Source organism: Typopeltis vanoorti, chromosome 7 (assembly GCF_054136105.1).
Source record: "Typopeltis vanoorti isolate ZY-2024b chromosome 7, IOZ_Tvanoo_1.0, whole genome shotgun sequence".
In the NCBI taxonomy this organism is placed as follows: Eukaryota; Metazoa; Arthropoda; class Arachnida; order Uropygi; family Thelyphonidae; genus Typopeltis; species Typopeltis vanoorti.
The window spans coordinates 79,397,695-79,410,988 of NC_143555.1; the positions used below are offsets into that span (position 1 = coordinate 79,397,695).

The 13,294-nt window shown below is 35.5% G+C and overlaps 1 protein-coding gene across 1 annotated transcript in view; it reads left to right on the forward strand.

Annotated features, from left to right (window-relative positions):
- LOC150104804 (progesterone-induced-blocking factor 1-like) overlaps positions 1 to 13,294 on the forward strand; it is a 363,656-nt gene that overhangs the window by 197,559 nt on the left and 152,803 nt on the right. The window lies entirely within an intron of this gene.

A 13,294-nucleotide genomic window follows, 5' to 3' on the forward strand; every position in this document is an offset into this window, starting at 1 on the left:
TGGACAAGGATACAGCTGATGCTTCAGTTTTCTGAAACGTTTGGTTAAATTCTCTATATGGCTTAATAGAGAATTCATTACTAGATATTCCATCTTCCTTCTGATTTCAAATTACCTTAAATAACCATGAAACATTAATCAAAGAGATATAGATACAGAAAACAGCAAACTTCCAAAAATCTTCCAGATTTACTTCATAAATATATATGGTCCTAGTTCCAAGTTCACACTTCATTTCTATCTCTCATCTACTAACTCATACTTATTTTTCCCATTGGAAACTTACAGGTCAGTTTCTTCAAGATACTAATGTCTGCTTTCCCATTTGCATCCTCAGTGACTCTTATTTCAAAGGAGACATTTGTGCATATGTTCACTGTGATATACCAAGTCAGAGAGTTTGCATCTTTTTAGATTTCCTTTAGCTAAAATCCTTATTCAATTCAGTTTTATTTTCTGTGTCTTTCACTCTACCAATAGCATGACCATTCTGAACTTTTCTTTTTAATTTCCTTTCTTTAAATATTGTTTTTTTTTTCCCCAGTCTAAAGTGGTTCAATTTAGTGAACTGTATTCTGCATAATTCCTTCTTGTCCTCTTTTCATTGTTAAGTTTAGTTATTGCAGCATTATTATTTTCAGGATCATCTACTCTATCTTCATCTCTATCTACCTTGACTCCCTTTTCCTTTGGTATCAACTCTTACCTCAATCTGTTATCCTACATTTGCCTTTCTTTATGATTTTTCTGTTTATGTTTTTAATTTACTTTCTTTAAATGCTGTTTTTTTTTTCAGTCTAAGTGGCTTAGTTTAGTGAAACGTATTCTGCATAATTCGTTTCTTGTTCTATTTTCACCTTATCAGACTACCTTGACGCCCTTTTCCTTTGGTATCAACTCTTACCTCAATCTGTTATCCTACATTTGCCTTTCTTTATGATTTTTCTGTTTATGTTTTTAATTTACTTTCTTTAAATGCTGTTTTTTTTTTTTTTTCAGTCTAAGTGGCTTAGTTTAGTGAAATGTATTCTGCATAATTCGTTTCTTGTTCTATTTTCACCTTATCAGACTTAAGTCTGATAAGGATTAAATAGGGGAAATGGTAAGTTGTGTATAACAGACTTGGTGTCCTCCCACGATGAGTATTTGGACTCATTGCCAGGTGTCACATAATAATAATAGTATTTTTCATATTTTATAATTTTCTCCAATTTGTGTATCCTAATTTTGTTTAATACTGTGTCTTCTTTTTTCATAATGTTTTAATCTCTTCAATTTCATATATTTATACAATTTGCATAATTTGTTCTGCAACTGTTAGTACTGTTTCATAGATTCTTGTTTTTGTTTATTATTTATGTTCTTATTATTCCTAATAAGCCTAGTAAGACATCCAGATATTTATATCATTTCCTTATTTTTATTTGATATTATGACAAGAATTACCTGCAATGATTTTTGGAAACTGTTCTGAATTTAAAATATTTGTTCTGTATATGAATGATCAACACAATGAGAAGCAAAAAATTATTTGTTTAAGCAGGTAATAACAAAAACACAGTTTTAAAAACAAATTTATCAGCATTAATTTAAGCATTATATCTATCACACATTTTTCACATTGTTCAGAGAAACGAGCCTTCATAATCAACATATTCTAACCTAACCTGCCATGTCTATATGACACACCAGGTGACATTTTGCTGGAATGCTTGCATAAAGAAGGCTACCAGTTCAGATAAGTTTTTTTTGACTAATTAATTGTAAATAATTGTAAATTTATGTTATTTTCGACCATAAGAACTATGGAAAAGATTGACATCAACTGGGTTTATATTAGTCGAAGTAATTTATTTGATACTAAGTAAAAAATCCCGACAAGTTTCGTCAACTTAGTTGTTTTGCTTCTTCAGGGTGAATAAATAGATACAAAACAACTTAAAGACCAAAACTGTTCATGAAGGAATGAACGAAATACAATTGTATTTTTTACAAAAAACAGAAGAACGTGTACATCACACGCATGGAGCATGTATGAAGTCAACTGTTGTTACGTAGGAACGTTCTGTAATTGGCAGCGATTTAACTCTGGCATTTTTAAAGATTTTATGAGGGTGTTCCAAATATCAGCCAGAATTAATCCTTGGTTTCTATTGAGGTTGTGTTCAGAACAGATTACTGTTATGGCTTCTTTTATGATTTGGGAGCGGAAATCTTCCTCTAAATAGGGCATGGAGCTTTTGTCCCATTCTATGGTATGATTTTGTCCTGGAGAAATGAAATGCTAACCCCGAATTATCTTCTCTGTTGTTGTTATCATCTCCTATGTGTTGTTTTTCCTAAAGTTGACATCATATGTAACATAGAAAAGACGTTCATCATTACTGGAACCCATAACAAATGATCTCAGACTGAAAAGCGCCATCATTCTCTCATCTTCAAGAGCTCCAAACCAAAATATCATGCCTTTAGAAAAAATAACTATGTTTAGTTTGATGAAAAATAGAGAAATTATCATCTTAAAAGCAGATAAAGGAAACTTTACAGTTGTCTTAAACACCAGAGATTACTAGAAAAAGATCACAGCCTTACTCTCTGACACATTTACCCACCGTGTTTTAGATTTAGATCCCACAGGAAAAAATCACAATGAAACAAACAACTCGTTGCTTAATATGGACAGCTGGCCGACACACTTAAAACGAAGATTAAAGTTGTTGCATCCACTAACGGTGTGACTATATGGCTCTCCCAAAGTGCATAAAAATGGAATACCACTGCACCCTATAGTAGATAGAATTAATTCTCCCACATATTGTCGAAACACCTCGCAGGTCTCCTTAAGGCACACATCCGTAATTCAGATACCTACATAAAAAATTCACAACATTTCGTGGATAAATTGAGGAACATCTCGATTTCTGAAACAGACATTCTTGCAAGCCTGGATGTAACATCCTTATTTACGAATGTTCCAATGGACCAAGTAATCAGCATTTTGAGAAACCTCTTCCCTCAAGATATTTCTTCTCTTTTTCATCATTGCCTAAAAATCTAATTTTTTCTTATGGAATGAAACGATTTACCAACAATTAACAGACCTTGCAATGGGCAGATCTCTTTATGGAGAAACTGGAAAATGAAATTTTGTCTCAATTAAACCCTAAACCCACAGTGTGGTGGAGGTATGTGGATGACATTTTTATTTTATGGAAAAACACAGAAAAAAGGTCTTTTTGATTTTCTTACCAAGATCAGCTCTTTCCATCCCAAAATAAAATTTACCTTAGAACTTGAGAAGGACAAACAATTACCATTCCTGGATACTTTAATTAAAAAACAAATGGATGGACATATCAGCATTGCAGGCTATGCAGTGAAAAACACAGAAAAAAGGTCTTTTTGATTTTCTTACCAAGATCAGCTCTTTCCATCCCAAAATAAAATTTACCTTAGAACTTGAGAAGGACAAACAATTACCATTCCTGGATAATTTAATTAAAAAACAAATGGATAGACATATCAGCATTGCAGTCTATCGCAAACCAACCAACACAGGTCAATACTTGCACTTCACATCTTCGCACCACATTTCTCAAAAACTAAGAATTGTACACATGCTAAAAAATAGGGCCATTTGCATCACTACAGGAGATAAAGATCTCAAAGATGAACTATCCCACATAATCAAAAAACCTCATAGACAATGGTTACCCAAAAAAATTGATCCATAAGATACTTTTCTGTGACCCCCACAACAACAATCTGAAGAAATACGTTATAAATCCACCATCGCCATTCCTTATGCTGGTACAGTTTCCAAAAAGATTGCTACACTCCTCAAGCCACATGAAATAAGAGTTACTTTTAAGCCTTTAAAGATTATCTGCCAATTTTTAAGATCTCCGAAAGACAGTCATGCTTTTTTCAAATATGCCAGTGTCTATAGCATCCCCCCCGTTCATGCAGATTAAACTATATTGGTCAGACCTCTAGAAGTTTGGAAATCAGAAAAAAAGAACACATAGGAGATATAAACAACAACAAAGAAGACAATTCAGGATTAGCACTTCATTTCTCTAGGACAAACCATACTATAGAATGGGACAAAAGCTCCATGCCTATTTAGAGGAAGATTTCCGCTCCCAAATCATAAAAGAAGCCATAACAGTAATCCGTTCTGAACATAACCTCAATAGAAACCAAGGATTAATTCTGGCTGATAGTTGGAAGACCCTCATAAGATCTTTAAGCATACCAGAATTAAATCTCGCTGCCAATTACAGAACGTTCCTACATAACAACAGTTGATTTCATACACGCTCCATGCGTGTGATGTACGCGTTCTTCTGTTTTTTTGTAAAAAATACAATTGTATTCGATTCATTCCTTCATGAACAGTTTTAGTGTTTAAGTTGTTTTGTATCTATTTATTCACCCTGAAGAAGCCAAACAACTAAGTTGGTGAAAGTTGTCAGTATTTTTTACTTAGTATCAAATAAATTACTTCGATTAATATAAAACCAGTTAATGTCAATCTTTTCCATGTAAATAATTGTGTTTATGTGTAAAAGGTGCAGTAGAAGTTGTGCACTTGCATTGCTTGTAGTATGTGATTGTTTTTTTTTTTTTTTTTTTTTTTTTACAAAATTGTAAAATTTAATACATTGATACAATGTGGCAGTGAAAGGCAAAACACAAAAGTAGACAGCATAGATTTCTCAAAAATGGTACAGTGCCATGAATGTAGTATGTATTAATGGGGGGGGGGTCATGGATGTTTATGCGTAGAGGCTGAATATGAGGAAAGAATAGTGTGGGTATGTAGGAAATGTGATATTCTTATGAACCATGAGGCTTGCTTAAATATGAGATTTTATTATCCCATGGTATTATTACACCAGATCATAGAGTTCATGTATTTTATACAGCACCTTTTCTGGGTTGTTATAGAGTTCACATTTGGAAATATTCATACAGTTTAGCAAATGCATTGGTGATGCTTCCTTGATGTTACAGATTTTGCAAGTGGGGAAGACTTTTATGCGATTGCTAAACTTTATTGGTCTTGTGTGGCCGGTCTTGAGGTGAGAGATCATGGTAGTGGCACTGCAATTAAACTTGGAGTTGATGGTAGCTCCTGGATTTTCTGCTAAGTACCAGTGGTGAGTCATGTCCTGAAGAATTGTTCTCTTTATGTTTTCTTTTTGGTGGTTTTAAAAAGATCGAAATCTGTGGTATCACTTGATGTTGCGGCCATTTTTGCTACTTTATCTGCAGTTTCGTTTCCCTTTAATCCCACATGGGATGGGATCCATTGGAAGATTATTTTGGAATCCTTATGTAGTTTGTTTATGTTTTTTGCTATGCCTCTAAGTATTTCTTGAGCTAGTGTAGCAGTTCTTAATAGCTTGAAGGGCTGCTAATCTAAAGGAATCTGTGAAAAATATAAACTCCTTCGGGTTTTGTTTGTCCAAATATTGCAGTGCTGTGTTAATGGCTATTAATTCTGCATGGTACGAGTTGCATCCAATACTGTTAGTTGTTTTTAGTTCTATATTATGAGAGCCATAGATGAGTATGCCACCCCCAGAATTGTCATTTGAATTTTTGGAGCCATCTATGTAGATCTTTATTGAGTCAGGTCCATATTCCATTATTTTTGAAGGAGCTAGTGATCTCAAGATTTCAGGGTTTTCTAGGCTTTTTTTTTTCCTCATGTTTCCCTATTTGAGAGTTGATAACTATATTTTTCCTGTCTTTATTTGGAGGAAATGCTGGGTAATCGGCTATTTTATTTGGACAATCCAAGGGAATTTTATTTTCTATGATTTCATGCATTGTTGATTTTTTCTTTATTCAGTTTGTTGGTTTCCAGTTTTTAAAAAAGTTCACTTGTTCTATGATGTGCAAGGTTGGCTCTTTTTTCTACGAATTTGGTAAGACTTTCTTGCCACCTAATTTTTAAAGGAACAAGATTGGATTCGAATTCAGCTATTTTTCCAGGAGTTGTATTCCTTAGTCCACATATGATTTTAGCTACATTTTTCTGAATTTTTATAAGCTTGTCTAAACTGGTTTGTGATGTTTGCATCCAGATAGGTGAAGCATATTCCATTATGGGACAGATAATTGAGGTATATGTGACTTTTAAGGTTTTAGCATCAGCTCCCCACTCTTTACCTGAGATACTTTTCATGATATTTAGTCTTCTTTTTGCTCTGACTGCAACATTGTTGATATGTTTATTGAAGCTTAGCGATGGATCCAGAGTAACTCCAAGGTATTTGGGGTTTTCATTAAATGTAATTAGTTGACTGTTTAGCTTAATCTTGGGTCTACACTTTCTGAGGTGGTTATTAATAGTAAAAACACAGATTTCTGATTTAGTAGGGTTAATTTTTGATAATTTTTGGAGACAAATATGAGTTTAAATAGTATAAATATGAGTAGGGAACATGGCATCATAACTGATATGGCAGGCGAAGATTGTACAAATGTTCAGAGAGTACGTGGAAATGATAGCGTGGAAAAAAGTTAAATTAATGATAAAGCAGGTGATATTTTCTGTGATGTTAAAAATAGAATGAAAATAATGATAAAGTGAGCAATAATGATGTTAAAAAAACAGAGTGCAGTTAATGGTAGGGTGAAGAGTGGAATTGACTGTGAACAAGTCTGTGTGATTGGTGATAAAATAGCGAGAGTGAACGATAGTGAAAAAAGGATGCAAGGCATTGGATATGAGGGCTAAGTGAACAAAGGAGTTAGTAGTGTAGTAGGAGCAAATGACTTGACTGGGAAGAAGGAGAATATAAAATTGGATATCAAGAAATTATTGAGAAGAGTAAAATATAATAATGTGATAGAAAAGGTAGTGTGTTGCTCAGATATAACAGTGATGAGATGTGGCAGAGACCAAGAATTATGGATATGTTAACAGAAATGTGTGAAGAAAAAGGAGTGCAGTTTGTTAATGTGAGGGAAGAATTGAACTGTATAAGAGTGGTAGACTACATTTGATTGGTTTTGATGTGAGTCATTTGAAGAGAATGCTGCTGGAATGTGTGTGTTGTCAAGAAGGGAAGGTGATGACCTGCGATGTAAGAAAAATGGTAGGATTTGAAGAGGGTTCTGAGATGAGTGAGGAGGAAAAAAATGGCTTAAGGAGAGTATAGATAAGTCATTTCTAATAAGTGGTATCAGTGAAACATTGATTGAGATTATTCACTCAAAAATTGTTGGCATAGGTGAGACATGATTGGACGAGGATGACATCCTGACAGGAATGGATGTGGAAGGCTATGATGTATTTCATGAAGATAGAAAGGATAAAAAGGGAGGCAGAGTGTGCTATTGATAAAGAGTTATATCCATACAAGGTAGAGATGCAAGGAGAAAATAGTAGTAATGATTTTGAGGCAGTATGATGTGAGATAGAGGTAAATAGAATGAAATACTTTGTTTGATGTTGCTATAGACCCGGTAATGTGGACACCAGGAAATGTATAAGCAAGTTAGCCAAGAAAATGGAAAAAGTTGATCATTATGAGTGATTTTAATTATGGCAGTATTGATTGGGATGATGAGATGGCACTGGGAGTAAAGGAAATAAGTTTCATGAGTATTTCAGGGACAACGAGGGTGGTCTGAAAAGTTTTTGGCCTAACAATGAAAAAACGGATTTATAATTTCAAATTTATTTTTATTTTTCAACATAATCTCCCTTAAGACTAATGCACTTATTCCAGCGATGCTCCAGCGCCATTATCCCGTCCCTGTAGTGGTTCTTAGTAAGATCTGCAAAATAACCCTCTATAACTGCAATCACCTCTTGATTTGAAGAAAAACGCTGACCAGTGAGGAAGAGTTTTAGTTTTGGGAAGAGATAGAAGTCAGAGGGAGCCAAATCTGGGGAATAGGGTGGATGGTCCAACAATTCATAATACAGATCCCTTAATTTTCCCATTGCCAAAACAATTTTGTGGGCAGGTGCATTGTCATGATGAAAGATGATTTTTTTTCTGCAAACCGGGTCTTTTCTCAGGAATTTTTTTTTGTCTAGTCTGGTTAAAAGATCGGAATAATATTCCCCGGTTATTGTTTTACCCTTTTCAAGATAATTAATAAACAAAATGCCTTTAGCATCCCAAAACATGACCTTTCCAGCTGATGGAACCAATTTGTCTTCTTTGGTGCTGAATAACTGGCTTCTGTCCACTGTTTGGACTGCTGTTTGGATTCTGGTGAATCCAAGTCTCATCCATAGTAATAAATTGACACACAAAATCAGTTTTATTCTTGTTAAAACGCTCCAAGTACTGTTCAGAGATTTTCATGCGAGTGTGTTTTTGATCTGCTGTGAGCAAGCATGGCACCCATCTTGCACAAAGCTTTTTCATGTGCAATTCTTCATGCAAAATATATCCTATACATTCTTTTGAAATGCCTATAGTCTGAGCAATTTCACGCACTTTGACTCACCAGTCATAGAACACTTGATCAATGATTTCTGGTGTTGTTAAACTTTTTGGATGTCCTTCATGTGGGTCATCTTCAAGACTGTATGGCCATGTTTAAACTCTGCAGCCCATTTCTTAATTGTCAAAAACAAAGGAGAAGAGTGCCCATAAACTTTTATGAACTTTGAATGAATTGCTTTTGGCATTAAACCTTCTTTTACAAAGAATTTTATAACCACATGATATTCAGTTTTATCCATTTTAAATACTTTTGCTTCAGACAGCTGTATAAAACAAACTACTTGATAGAATGACTTGCAATTTGACATGAATGCTTATGACAGATGTACCAACTTAGAAAAAAAAAATCTTGCCGGTAGTGTTGCATTTTTGGTCGAGGCCGAGAGCTTTTCAGACCACTCTCATACCTCAGGCAGTATGTAACAGAGGACACACGAGGATTTGAGGGTCTTGGATTTGATTATCCCATCAGAGGATGTTATTATAAATAAGGTGTCAAATCTCCCTCCATTTGGTAAGAATGACCATGCTGTTGTTACCTGGGTGGTTGCCAGCTATGTTGAGGACTTCTGTGAGGAAAGGGTATATGTGGAACTACAAGGCTGGTGATTATGAAAAACTTAGGAGATAGCTTTAAATAATCAATTACATGATAACCACAGTAATTAACTTTAATGAAATGAAAGTACAGATATTTCATACTAAAAATAACAGTACATCATTTGTGTGTAGAAACAAGCAGTTGGTGGTTTACCAATTAAAAACTGTTGCCGCTTGCTAGAAATTAGTATTAAAAAATAATATTATTAAAAAACTATTTTTGATGGTTACAGTTACATAAGATAAGAATCTCCCAGACTTGTGGGAGAGAGAGAGAGACACACAATCGTGTGTCTCACTCTATGTTATCTGCATCTATGGAGAAGACGAGCTTTATCCCACTGGATATTGTTTAGTGTCAATACTATGTTGTGCCAGACCAGACTTTTGAAGTTTCATGTATTTGATATAATATTGATGTTCGTTGATTCTTTTTTCTACAGAATGGCCTGTTTGTCCAAAGTATTTAGATTAGATTACATTCACAGTACTGGTAAACACCAGCTAATGATAGAGTTGCCATATAATTGAGATATTTAATGAGTAATTCATAAAGATCTTTCAACCTTGTGAATGTGACATCATGGAGAATTCGAGAGCAGTAGATAAGGAGAGAGTGACTGTGAGTGAGAAAGAGGTGTATGAGGAATTAAACAAACTTGATATTAATACGGCTGTGGGGATATATCACTGTGTATTTTGAAGGAATGTGCCAGGGAGTCAATATCTGCCTTGACATATTTGTATAATATGAGTCTTACATTGGATCAAGTTCCAAAGGAGCTTCATGAAGGAGGTAACAGAAGTCAAGCATCAAATTATAGGCCAATCAGTGTGTCAGTTGTGGTTAGTGTTGGAAAGACTGGTGAGAATCAGGATCCAGAATTAGGTTGAAAACAGTGGTATTATCTTTGATAATACCACTGTTGCCTAGGGACCTCAAGCTTTGGGGGCCCCCCCCCTCAAGCCAAGACATTTTCGTATAGTGTTTTAAAATAAATTAATGTTTTCAGTAAACATTATAAAAATCTTGATTATTTTAAGCGAAAATTTTTTCAAAACAATTATTATGTTTTAATACATATTTTGAACAGTGCACACTATACGCTTTAAATAATGCTGCAATACCAATGTCGGCGCTAGTTGACAAGCTTCGTATTTTGTATTTTGAACAGCATGCGCTATCTATGCTTTAAATTAAACTGCATTACCAATGTCGCCGCACGCCGCTGTTGACAGCTTTGAGGTCACGAAAACTGATTGCTTTGCCGAGATAGGAAGTTTTGCCTGGTTGCTTCTTAACTTCATTTGTTATTGAATCATGTAAGAGTAAGGTGTTTGTTTCAAAAATACCTTTTTAGTGTGACTTTTCGTGTTTTTATTATTTGAGTGTAGTGCAAATAAAAAAAACTTTGTAAAATTCTAAAAAAAAAAACTGATAAAAATTATTTTTTAAAAAATTAAAAAAATAAATAAAAAGTTTTATTATTTATCATCCTTTAACCCTTTAACAGGCAGAAAAATCCAGAAGTTCAAAAAATTTTAAAGTCAAAATTTCATTTATTTGCCACCTAACTTTTATTTATTTTTTATTCTTTTTTTTATTATTATTATTTGGGGGGGGCAACTATCCTTAATCTGCCACTGGATATGCTAAAGGGAGATCACATTTAGGAATCTACTTATTTATTATAATAAGGTAACAACAGCATTGTATGCAGGAAATGGATACACAGTAGTATACTTAGATTTTTGCAAAGACTAAATAGATTACCACATAACAAGTTGATAGTCAAACTAGAGTGAAGTGGAGTTAGATATTAGACTAGTGCATTGGATTGGAGATTGGCTGTCTGATACTTATCAACAAGTATGGGGAGCACTATCCCAAAAGAAAGTCACTAGTGTGTTCTTCAGGGGTGTTTTAGGGATATTGCTGTTTGTGTATCTTAATGATATTGGGGAAGATTTGAATGGTGATGTTGAGTAGTTTGCAGCTGATGCAAAGTTGGGACAAACTGTGAGGCATAGAGTAGATGTTGTGGTCTAAAAAGAAGACTTGAATAGACTGTGTAAATGGGCATGTAAGTGGGGATGCCACTTTAGTGTTGCAAAACATAAGGTTTTAAATTAAAGATATCAAGAAATTATATACTTGGTTTAATCCTTTATCCAAGTGTAAGCAAACAAGTTTGCACCCAAACAATTTTCAGGACTGGGGCAACTCGTATAAAGTAGCTTCACATCACTTGCCTCGGTATCCTATGATGCAAAGCACATCTCCTTGTGGACATGTATAATGCTATGCATTATGGGGAGGGTCACAACCCAGACCGGTTTCAACCTTTATTGAGGTCTCATCAGTGGGAGGCAGGCCCAGAGGTGAAACTAAGGTTGAAGTAATGCAGAAGTCAAATTTCAAATATGAGTAGCCAAAAAGTGTCACACCTTATTATTAAAATATTCTGGATTAGAGAAAGTTGTTGGAAGTTTTTCCACTTGGTTATCTTCTTCTTCTTCTTTCACTCTGCTTTATCCCATGTTAAACGGGGTCGGCGCACCAATCTTTAATCTTCCTCTTCCAAGTTCTCTGGTCCAGAGCATCCTTCGGACTCCATCCTTTCTCCCTAAGATCCTCTGTCATCTTATTCCCTCCACCTGAGCTTGGGCCTGCCTCTTTTCCTCCTTCCCTCCAACTCCATATACTCCACTCGTTTACCAACATACTCCTCACCCTTCCTCTCAACATGTCCAAACCACCTCAGCCTACTTTCTTGTATCTTCTTGCCAGTTGGTCCCATCTTAACCCTCCCTCTGATGTAGTCATTCCTTATCCTGTCCTTCTTTGTCACACCACTCATCCATCTCAACATCCGCATCTCTGCTACCTCCATGTTCCTCTCCTGTGCCTTGGTTATAGGCCACATCTCCGCACCATGGAGCATCGCCGGCCTCACCACCATCTTATAGAGCTTTCCTTTCCTCTTACAACTCACTCTCTTGTCACACAGGACCCCGCTCATCTTCCTCTAGTTCATCCAACCGCATGTTATTCGGTGCTGTATTTCCTCATCCAGGCCACCATTCCTCTCGACAACTGACCCAAAGTACTTGAATTTCTTCCCTGAAATTAACCTTTTACACTGGAGTCGTATGACGATATCCTTGTCACTCCCCGTTGACATATATTCAGTCTTCAAGCTTCTCTCGGTTTTTTTTTTTTTTTTTTTTTTTTTGAATTGCCCTGGTGTTGTACCACCTTAACCCAGTCCTGAAGATACTTTCAGGCGCAAACTTTGTTTGCTCACACTTGGATAAAGGATTAAACTAAATTTATTATAAGCTTCTCTCGGGATGATTCGCATAGAACAATGTCATCGGCAAACAGCATGCTCCATGGTGCCTCCTCCTTGACATCCTCCACTAGTACATCCATGACCAGGTCAAAGAGGTAGGGGCTCAGAGCTGACCCTTGGTGTAGCCCTACGACAATAGGGAACCCTTCTGTCATGCCGACACTAGACCTGACCTGAGTTTCTGTTCCCTCATATATCTCCTTCATCAACCTCACGTACTTCTCCGACACCCCCTTCTTCCTCATACACCTCCATACCTCCTGCCTGGCCACTCTGTCATACTATAAATTAAAGATTAAAGATAACATGAAATTATATACTTGGTTTAATCCTTTATCCAAGTGAGCAAAAGTTTGCATCTGAACTATTTTCAGGACTTGAGCAACTCATATAAAGAAGCTCAACACTCCACATTACATGCCTTAGTATCCCATAATGCAAAGCACATCTCCTTGCAGACATGTATAGCATTGCGGACATGTATAGCATTCCATAATGCATAGCATTATACATGTCTGCAAGGAAATTGCAATTTGGGATACTAAGGCAAGTGATGTGAAGTCATGAGCTTCTTTATGCGAGTTGCCCCAGTCCTGAAAATAGTTCAGGTGTATATAATTTCTTGGTATCTTTAATTTATGGTATAACCAAGTGGAAAAACTTCCAATAAGGTTTTAAAATTTGGAAAACAAAGATGGGATGTAGTATTTTGTCTTGGGGAGGGGGGATATATTGTTGGAGGTGGAGGAAATAAGAGCCCTTGGTGATCTTGTAATGGATAAAGGTCTGAAATATAGAGGTCATATTGCCAAAATTGTGAGGACAAACACAATGAATTCTGGGAATGATGCAGAA